Source organism: Centroberyx affinis, unplaced genomic scaffold, assembly GCF_046629955.1.
Source record: "Centroberyx affinis isolate AG114_WGS23_722 - 3 ecotype Tasmania unplaced genomic scaffold, CSIRO-AGI_Caff_v1 ptg008655l_1, whole genome shotgun sequence".
Lineage (NCBI taxonomy): Eukaryota > Metazoa > Chordata > Actinopteri > Beryciformes > Berycidae > Centroberyx > Centroberyx affinis.
This window is the reverse complement of record NW_027284274.1, coordinates 25445-35648: the sequence shown is the minus strand read 5'-3', so window position 1 is coordinate 35648 and position 10204 is coordinate 25445.

Sequence of the window (10204 nt, the reverse complement as noted above, 5' to 3'; positions counted from 1 at the left end):
GTTAGCTAGCTAACTAGCCAGCAAACACACTGATGTTAATGTGAACATGCTAATGCTAGCTGCTACTAGATACGTTAGCTAGTGTGCTAATCAGATGTGTTAACAACAAGACAGTGATGGTTAGCTGACCAGATGCTATGGTTAGCTAGCTAACAAGCTGACATTATCTCAACACTAAATCAATCAGATGGATCAGTGATGAAATGATCAGTTCAGTCAGAAACAGACAGAAATTAACCGTCTGTTCAGTTCTGTTGAGACAGAAACACAGTCAGCTGTCCATTGTTGCCCCAGAGTTGCAGACCTCCAACATGGCCGCCAGAGAGTGTGTTACATTACCTGAAACCCCTGTGAGATTCACACAGACAGCCAGATCTGGTGCGATGCTCACACAGTGTTTTTTTTCTAAACTACCCGTGGTGGAAACTGATCCAGATCAATCCTGGCTGCTGTTGCTTCTCCCAGTCCAAACTTTTCCTGCCAGTCACAAAAGTTCAGATGTGAACAACATGAACTGCCGAGTAACTCAGTTTGTGCTGTAACTGCAGGGATGAAAATGAGCAACAGGGAAAAAGAGAAATATTGCTTTTGCATTATTAATCTACTGATGAAATCTAATTTGCTTTGTTCATAACTTATTGCTCAGTTACACCAAAGACTTATTACAGTTTTTGGGGTGTGTGGATGTTGTTGCTGAAATACGATGTAGTTAGTGTTGACAGTGTGACTGCAGTATGTGGAAGTCAGTGTTTCTTTTGATTTAATTGTGGTGGACATACATTTGCTGTGGTTGTTAAAGGGATACCCAACTAAAATATGCAATATCTCATTAAAATATTAAATATTAGTGTAAAAATCAACAGGAATCAGTCGTTGAAAAGCTGATCAGTTGTTTTCTCTGTTCTGCTGCGGATTAAAGAGTATTTTCATACGTCAGAGTGGGAAATCCATAGAAAATGCAGCAGCAAAAAGTTCAATTTTAGCTCCATTACAGTTATTGAATGTTAGGAACGCTCAGATCTTGATGGATGATGAACACAGAACTCAAGAGTGATGCTGAAGTAGAAAATTAAAGGTCCATCTGGTGTAAAGCAGGACTCCCCTCTCCTCTGTGACTCTAAAGGAGTTGGATGGTCTATCTAAACATGGTGAAAGTATCAAAACTAAATCCACACAATCCATATTAGTGCAGCGAGCCTCTAAACGAGCCGTCTGGACTTCTGTAACTTTGTGGCGTCACAAAGGTTCGCTCATTATCATTTTTGTAAGAAATAATAGACTAACAAAGTGTTTTTTTCAAAGCGGTTGAGCGGTTGTTGTCGTTTATTACCGGAGAGTTTTCCCTACCTGTAGCCGCCGGGCCGCGGAGTCTCACGTTTCACTCTGGAAACGGTTAGCCGATCGGAACGGAGGGGGTCGTTAATATTAATGAGCCTTAAAGACACGGAGACAGAAACGGCCTGTTCTTGGTAAGGCTCAGAGAGATGCTGGAAAATGAACGTGGAGAAATGGATTGAGAGTGTTTTTGGTTCATGACACCACACACACAGCTTTGAATGGACAGAAAGACACTAAATAAAACTCTGGACTGTGGAGAATATGCGACGTTTAACATTTTTAACTGGGTGGACCGCCCCTTTAAGATGTTTGCATGTCTGTGTGTGTGTGTGTGTGTGTCCCTGTGTGTGTGTGTGTGTGTGTGTGTGTGTGTGTAACCACGTCTTTCAGAAGCGATAGTTCCTCAGCAAGGTCAAGCCTCGACTGGAGTCTTTTTAAACCGTCGGCTCTTCGCTCTGCCGCCGTTCAATTTGTCTCGCAGAGAGGAAGGAGGATCGGAGCGAGATGATCAGAGTCGGGAGGAATGAGAAGGGGGGGGATTTCTTGCTTCATTCAGTTTTAAACAAATTCACTTTGTACTCCTGAAAGGAAATCCAATGATCTACACCGCGGGCTTATACGCCGAACAACAGAGCCGACTCATAACAAAGGGATAAAAGTCCAATCTCTGGATAAATGTGAGCACACAAATCTAGCAGAAGCACTGAGGTGGCACCGCGGAAAGGAACGTGTATTATTCTCCAATAAAAGCTTTTAATTTGCATTTGAAAAAGCGTCTTCAACAATATAGATGGGGGGAATGTTATCTCTGCTGGCAAAAGGGAGAAGTAAGGCGCGCGGAACAATCAGAGGATAATTACACATTTGTTTATTAGTGTTTACTTTTGCAACCGCTATCCTCCGAAATTCTTGTTCCACGCTCACGGCGATCATCAGCATGCATTATGCGTTTGACTCGGGGGCATATTCTGTGACAAAAAGGCATGCATTATACATGAAGCGCTGTTGGAATAAAATGCACAATCAGAACTTCCGAGCGCTCCAGACAGTTTCTGAGTCTGAGTTCATTTTCACGTTTTCCCCAAAATGCCTGTTTGTGTCTTTGTTTTCACTTGTAATCGAATAAACGAGTGAAACCAAACTGTCTGTAATGTAAGTTTTCACAGGAATTTAGTGCACAAACAGCAATAATTCCCCTAGAAGTCGTTCTTTACATTCTTTTTTTGATAGAAAAAGGTGAGAACAAGTCAGCTTCACTCGAGTCCAAAGTCAGTCTTGAGGCATAAGTCCCAGGTCAAGTCTCAAGTCTAAATGTAGATGTCAAAGTCCAAGTCAAGTCCATGTCATTAATGTCAAGTCTCAAGTCTAAATGTAGAACAGCAAGTCAAGTCAGAACAAATCAAGCGTCCAGTATCAATTTAATATCTTAAAGAAAACTAAATATCTAGGACTTTTCAATGCAATATGGTTTTAATAGGATAAAAACTTGGTAAGAGCATCATGAGTTTGATTTCTATAATCGGTTTCAACTTCAATAAATTCAATCATTCCATACAAATTCAGAAAACAGAATTTAAATTCAGTCGTCTGCTGGAACAAATCTCATCACTTTCAATCTAAGTCATTTACACAAACACAAGATCTCAAGTCAAGACTTTAGAAACCTTTTCAAGTCATCAGAGTACAAGTCAGAGTCAAGTCCCAAGTCACCAGAACCCAAGTCAAGTCGAGTCTTCTGAAAAAAAAGGGAAATTTGTTGAAACCAGTAAAATTATCTGCCAGTGCAGTGAGTTCACTCAAAAAATCATAAAATAAGCTTGATAAGTAGGAGACAGAGAAAATGACTTTGTTGTTTTGACAAAACAAAACTTTCCTGCCTGATGATCCTTTGAATCTCTTTTGCGTTCTCCCAAAATGCTTTTTTACACAATAATTGGTTTTCATCTGTAGTAAAAATGATCCTCATCATTATCATCATCGATTTCCCCAGCCGCAAACATAGAAGTTGTAATTGTGTGTGTGTGTGTGTGTGTGTGTGTGTGTGTGTGTGTGTGTGTGTGTGTGGCCGCCCCCCTTCTTCTTATTGCCTCTGGTCTCCTGGTTTCCTTCATACGCTCCCGTGCCTAATTACACACGGTCGATGATCACGCTCAACACTGTGTGAGTCGGCTGTGTGCTGTTAGAAATATTTCTTAGATTTCTTAGATATGGATTTATATATTTCATAGAAAAATGCCTTTCAGGAGTTTTCTAGAACAGAGTGTCAGTCTGTTGAAAGCAGTCAGAATAAAGCAGATCACTGCTCTGCTGTCAAGAAAATGACTCTTGATTCTACTGAATTCTTCAAACAAGCTGATTTGCATTGGAAACAATTTTAAATTACGATTTTAGGACTCAATAATAGACTAAATGACTTGTTGAGATGGAGATTTTTTTTACAGTGTATACAGCAATGTTTTTTTTTATCTTGCACTGCAAAAACTGACAAAAAAGTTATTGTATCTTATATCCAGACTTATAATTTTACCGGTTTCAACAAATTAGACTTTTTTTTCCAGGAGAATTTAACTTGTTTCGGGACATTTTCTTGGTAAAAGTTAAATTGTCTTGGAGAAAGTTTCTTGTTTCCAGATTTTCTTCATTGTTTTATGATGATTTCTTGAAAGAAGAAGTCATATTGGCATGAATCAAGTGAAATTTACTGAAACCAGCAGATTATCTGCCAGTGCAGAGAGAGAATTTGACTAAAAAATATCATGAAAGAAGCTGATAGGTCTGGAGACAAGAGAACATCACTGGACAGCTTGTCATTTTTTTTTTAGTTTTTTAGTTTTTAGTTAAAAGGAAGTTCCAGAATATTTGAAGGATTTCTTGTGAGTTATTCTTTAGGTTTTGTGTCCTTGTTGTCAGTCTCTGGAAGTTTCTGCACCAATGACAAATTCCTGTATGTTTGCTACACTCATAGACTGAGAAAATTCTGATTATTAATTCATAGAAAATATTTCACATTTTTCCATTCACTTCTCCAGTGTGCAGGCGGTGAGGAGGCTGAGACTGTCAAGGTCCCATTGCACACTAACCTGTATTATTATTATTATATATATATATACCAGCCCATAGTGTGGAGACGAGAAAATCACAGATCGCAGACAGATTGACATTTTTCTTTTTACAGTGCATGCAGTCTAATTTGAAGTTAAAGCAAAATTACAGAAAATTTGAAGGTGTCAAAGTCTCCAACCTGAGGAGGAGCTGAGCGGCTTCATGCTGAACAAATGAGTCTGAGTCTGCAGCTCAACACTCAACTCTGTTCAGGGACGGAGAGACGGCTTTTATTTCTATAACGGCAGACAACAAATGTGCTCTGCCACACACACACACACACACACACACTGATCTGTACAGCAACAATGACCTGGCCTCAGATCCGTCTCCTATGAATCCGCCTCATGAAAGTCGACCGATCCTGGAAACCCGGTGAAGACGAAACTTTCGATTTGAGCAAAATACATAAACCCGAACGTCAGTGTGATTCACATCTGGGTCAAACTCTCCTCCAGAAACCTCAAATTATCTTCCAAACGTGTGAAAAGCTGGAAAACTTTGCATCTATTGAAGTTTCCATCGTTCTGGTTGAACGTCTTAAAGGAAAAATCCACCTAAAACACTTTAACACTGTAAAAAAAAAAACAGCTGTTGGCGGTGAATGTTGCAATTACTGAAATATACTGGATTTTAATTTAAATTTTGTCCATAAATTGTGATTTTAAATTTTAAATTTGTTGATGTTTGTCGTTTGTTTTGTTGTGTTATCTTGTTATGGATGGATGTTTTTATGAACGCACTGCAGCAAATTCCAAGCAACTGTCTAGTTGATGTGGCTGTAAAGTAGGGCTGGGCAATATATCGATATTATCTCGATATCGTGATATGAGACTAGATATCGTCTTAGATTTTGGATATCGTAATATGGTGATATGGCATAAGTGTCTTTTCCTGGTTTTAAAGGCTGTATTACAGTAAAGTGATGTCATTTTCTGAACTTACCAGACTGTTCTAGCTGTTCTTTTATTTGCCTTTACCCACTTAGTCATTATATCCACATTACTGATGATTATTTATCAAAAATCTCATTGTGTGAATATTTTGTGAAAGCACCGATAGTCATCCCTACAATATTGTCGCAATATCGATATTGAGGTATTTGGTCAAAAATATCGTGATATTTGATTTTGTCCATATCGCCCAGCCCTACTGTAAAGTAAATTATAGCGTAAGTATATTCCTTTGTTTGTTGTGTTTCTCTTCTTAGTGGATAACCGGCCAATCACAGACGAGGTGACGTCACCTCCAGATGTTTCCAGTTTGATATGAGAAAATGTTTCAGGATGTAAAACCTCAGTGGTAAACGTCAGGTTTTGGTGTCAGTCCCTCAGAACCAAAGAGCGAGGGCTTCTTTCTAGAGCCGCCATTTTGCACCAAGAGACGTCCGACAATCATACAGGGAGAGATCCATCAGAGAAGAGGAGAGAGACCAGTTTCTCCACCCACAGGAGCAGGAGAGAGACCAGAATGCACTGCAGCAGAGAGACAGGTTGAGGGGTTTGAGGAAAAGGAGACTCTCACTTTACTATGCTATCACTCTCTCTCTCTCTTTCCACCTACACAAACTGAATGCAACAAGTTCACCCCCCCTTCTCTGGAGCTTGTTGAAAGGCATTCTGGGAAATGTAGTAAATCACTAAGTGCAGTAGAAGTAGGTTGAGGGAAAGTGGGTTCACCAAAAAAAAAAAAATTCCAACACTTCATCACTAAATAACTCCTGGACGAGTTAAACATCAGACTGATGAGATCTAACAGTGGAAAAAGGATCTGAGGAGGATTTTTCCTTCAACTGATCTCTGTTTCTTCTCCTGTTTTCTTGACTAACCTGTGAGTGAAGCTGAAAGACAACAAAACATGAATGAAACAGTTTGGAAGGAACAGAGGAGCAGAGGACAGGAACAGAGAGAGAGTTAATGTGTTTGCAGGCGGAGAAACTGTCCGCCTCCCTAAAGCAGAGTCTCACTGACAGCTGATGTCTCCCTTCATACTGCAGCTGATAAATTAAACATGTTTTGAACAGCAGAGTTCTTCCAATGTTGTGCTGCAAAAAAAAATCTCCATCTCAACAAGTCATTTACTCTGTTATGGAGTCCTGAAATCAGAATTTTCTTAAAATAAGTGAAAAAAAATCTGCCAGTGGCGGGAAATTGTCTCGGAGAAAGTTGAATGTTTCAAGATTTTCTTCATTGTTTTATGATGATTGAAGACAAAAAGTTTAAAGTATCTTAAACTGACATTTGTTGAAACCACCGAGATAAGTCTGAAGTCTATTATTGAGTCCTAAAATTTTAACTTTCGTGAAATAAGAGAAAAATTCTGCCGATGGTGGGAAATTGTCTTTGAGAAAGTTTCTTTTTTCAAGATTTTTTTGTTTTATGATGATTTCTTGAAAGAGGACTTGTTTTTTTTTCAGTTTGTATCTTAAAGTATCTTCTTAGAAATCAGCAGCGAGATAATTTGACTAAAAAATGTCACAAAATAAGTCTGGAGTCTCTTATTGAGTCCCAGAAATCGTCATTTTCTTTAAATAAGTGAAAAAATCTGCCAGTGGCTTTAGATCATTTCACTTGTTTCCAATGCAAATCAACTTGTTTGAAGAATTCAGTAGAATCAAGAGTCATTTCCTTGACAGCAGAGCAGTGATCTGCTTTATTCTGACTGCTTTCAACACACTGACTTGTTTCATTTCTAGAAAACTCCTGAAACAAGTGAAGCTGCAGTGGAGACAAGTGGAGTTATCTCTCCTCACTGCAGAATGTTTCTCCTGGTTTAAGAACAAGAAGATCTGAAGGCTGAATATCAGACTAGATGACTTGTTTTAGTATTTATACTTATTTGATTTATTATCATTATTATTTATTTTATTCTATTTTGTTTTATCTACATTTTACTGTTGATCATTATTATTTATTTTATTCTATTTTATTTTATTAACATTTTACTATTTATTTTGTGTAGTATTTCATAATTGTATTTTTATTGTTATTTTTATTTCTTGTATTATCTTTTATTGTTTATCTTCTATTATCTTAACTACCCATCTTTTATTGTTGTCTTATTTAATTAACTTTTTGGGTTTTTTTTGGTTGTTTTGGTGCATTAATCTCTATATTCATTTTTAACATCCTACGTTTTGTCAATCTCTTGTAAAGCACTTTGAATTGCATTTGATTTGTTTTAAAGGTGCTATATAAATAAAGCTTGATTGATTGATTGATTGATTGATTGTTAAGGTCGGCTGTTTTCTGCAGTGAACGCATCGAAATCCCCTGCTATTTAAATACTAATCTGCAACACTTTCATATAAGTCAACAGTGATTCCACCTGTATCCAGTTCATGGAAGACTAAGTGACTTGTTAAGTTCCAGGCTGTGACACTCGGAGGTGTTCAGAATCCTCCTCACAGAAAGGTCAAGTGTGGTTTTCCAGAATAAACTTAATTACACGAAGAACCCGAGCCGCCCGGCCGCCCGGTGAGGCTCGGCCCGGCCGATAAGAGGCTCGGCGGTAAATAAAGCGTAAACGCAGCTTGTAAGCGTGTCTGCTTACGCCACTCGATACCTCGCTTCTTCTCTGCCGGTAATTACCGTAGCGCTGCTGCAGCCCGTCTGAAACCTGATCACGTCCTGCCCATGATCACACGGACGCTTTCTGCAGCTCCACATCACTTCATTAGAGAGAGGGAGAGCGCTCTTCTTCTTCTTCTTCTTCTTCTTCTTCTTCTTCTTCTTCTTCTTCTTCTCTTCACCTTCTGGTCATCTTCCTGCTGCAAGAGACTCCTGTTAGAGAGAGAGAAGAAGAAGAAGAGAGAGGACAAAGTTACGAAGGCTGCGATCATATCTACAGTTTGATTTCTTTGGTCTGAACCAGAGTGGAAAAAGTTGTGTTTTTGTATTTGGTTTATTTAGGTTCAAACAAACACTGCAAAAAAAACAACCCAAAAAAACATCCATCCATTTAGTTTCTTTTGGTTTATTTTTCCTAAACCCAGAGAAACATCCTGCAGTGAGGAGAGATAACTCCACTTGTCTCCACTGCAGCTTCACTTGTTTCAGGAGTTTTCTAGAAATGAAACAAGTCAGTGTGTTGAAAGCAGTCAGAATAAAGCAGATCACTGCTCTGCTGTCAAGGAAATGACTCTTGATTCTACTGAATTCTTCAAACAAGTTGATTTGCATTGGAAACAAGTGAAACTATCGAACCTCACTGGCAGAATTTTTCCACTTACTTTAAGAAAATACCGATTTTAAGACTCAATAATAGACTGAATGACTTGTTATGATGGAGATTTTTTGCAGTAAAGGTTAAGCCTGTTATCCGTTCCTCACTCCAGCCTTAAAGGACACGGCCGGTGTTTTTTAATGCATTTCTTACCGTCAACAAATCCTATGAAAATAACAAAATCAACAATGTGTTCGCTCTCCTCCCGTTACTTTCTGACTTCCCACGTTCCGTTTTTAGCCTTCAACTCGGAAGTCATTGGCTCCAACTGTAAGCTAAAAACCTTTAAATTCAGCTCACAAAGACATAGTTTACATTTTAAAAATCTCTAACTGTTACCATGAAAAGTCAGGCTGTTGTAGTTTTTACCAAATCAAATTCAAACAGGAACAAATTCTTCATTACGCCGGGGGACTATTTTCTGTGCTACGGAACTACTTTCCTGAGATGGAAAACGTGTTTACAGCCGGATTATTAAGTTGTTTGAGGAAAAAGTGGTCCGGCCCGGTGCATGGTGATGATGAAATATGTGACGGGTTTTTAATCGCTTTTTAATACAATGCAGTTCTATGGCTGCTGGGACATGGCTGCACTGGGACCAGGATACATGGACCAGACTTGTTAGCAAAACAAATTCATTGCTGATTTTGATTTTCATAGGATTTGTTGACGGTGAGAAATGCATTAAAAAACACCGGCCTGATCCTTTAAATCAAAAGGCGACCATGTTTGTTCCGCTCCAGCTCCCTCAGTTTGTCAGATCTGCTGATTTTCTTTGTTTGTATTTCATGGATTTTTTATAGGCTGGCCTCTTTATCAGGTTTTATCTTTGTTTTTATGTCTATTTTGTTTAAATGTGTTTTTTTGGTTTAACTTGCTTTTTATTGTTTTTGTTTCCTCTGCCACTTTTCTGCTATGTGAAGCACTTTGTAACAGAGTGTTTTAAAACGTGCTTTATAAATAAAGCTTTACTTACTGACACTGACCGATCAAACAAAAGTCACATGACTCACAAGCAGCTTGTTTATTGGACAGAGTTTTGGTTAGAGACTAGACTTCCTGTAACTTTATCTAACATGATGGACTTGTCTGTCTCTTCTTCTGTGGTGTTCATACCAGTTAAGAACACATGAAGAAACAGCTGAATATGAGCATCAGTCCAGAATTAATTTTGTTCTGCTAGGTTTTCTGTCTCCTTCTACCCATAATCCCTTGCGTTTCGGGGTGGTTTCCTTTAGTTCTGTTGTTAGAGGACTGAGACTCTCGGTGCTGTTATTTGGTGCCACCAGAGGTCAAAGGTCATCGTTCTCTCCTGGACAAACCGACTGAACTGAAGGAGGAAACACTGCAGAGCTCAGAGAAACCGATCAGAACATGATGCTATTGAACGCAGCCTTAATTTATACAAAGAGCAAAGAAAGAAAGAGATAAAGGTCACCGGCATTATGGGAAGATAATTAGTGAGGTTTGGCGCAGATTTAAAGGTGCTATATGTTGCATTTTTAAACCTCAATATATCATTGTCAAATTAATTGTGATA